The sequence below is a fragment of the Lupinus angustifolius genome, unplaced genomic scaffold (genome assembly GCF_001865875.1).
Source record: "Lupinus angustifolius cultivar Tanjil unplaced genomic scaffold, LupAngTanjil_v1.0 Scaffold_651, whole genome shotgun sequence".
Classification (NCBI taxonomy): domain Eukaryota; kingdom Viridiplantae; phylum Streptophyta; class Magnoliopsida; order Fabales; family Fabaceae; genus Lupinus; species Lupinus angustifolius.
Window position 1 is genome coordinate 6459 of NW_017727977.1, and position 507 is coordinate 6965.

Genomic DNA, 507 nt, shown 5'->3' on the forward strand with positions numbered 1-507 from the left:
TCATTCTTGTCCTCATCCTATCCTCATCCTCATCCTCATTCTCGTCCTCGTCCTCGTCCTCATACTCTTGGTCATCCTCATCCTCTTCCACATTCTCATCCTCATCCCATCCTCGTCCTCATCCTATCCTAATTCTCATCCTCATTATACTCCTCATCCTCTCCTCATCCTCATTCTCATCCTCATCCTCATCCTATGCTAATCCCCAACCTCATTCTCGTCCACATTCTCGTCCTCATCCTATCCTCATCCTCATCCTCATGCTCGTCCTCATCCTATCCTCATCCTCATCCTATCCTCATTCTCATTCTCGTCCTCATCATTTCCTCATCCTATCCTCATCCTCATCCTCCTCCTATCCTCATCCTCATCCTCATCCACATCCTAACCTTATCCTCATCCTCCTCCTATCCTCTTCCTCATCCTAATCCTCATCCTCATTGTACTCCTCATCCTATCCTCATCCTCCTTCTGATCCTCATCCTATCCTCATCCTCGTCCTTATCC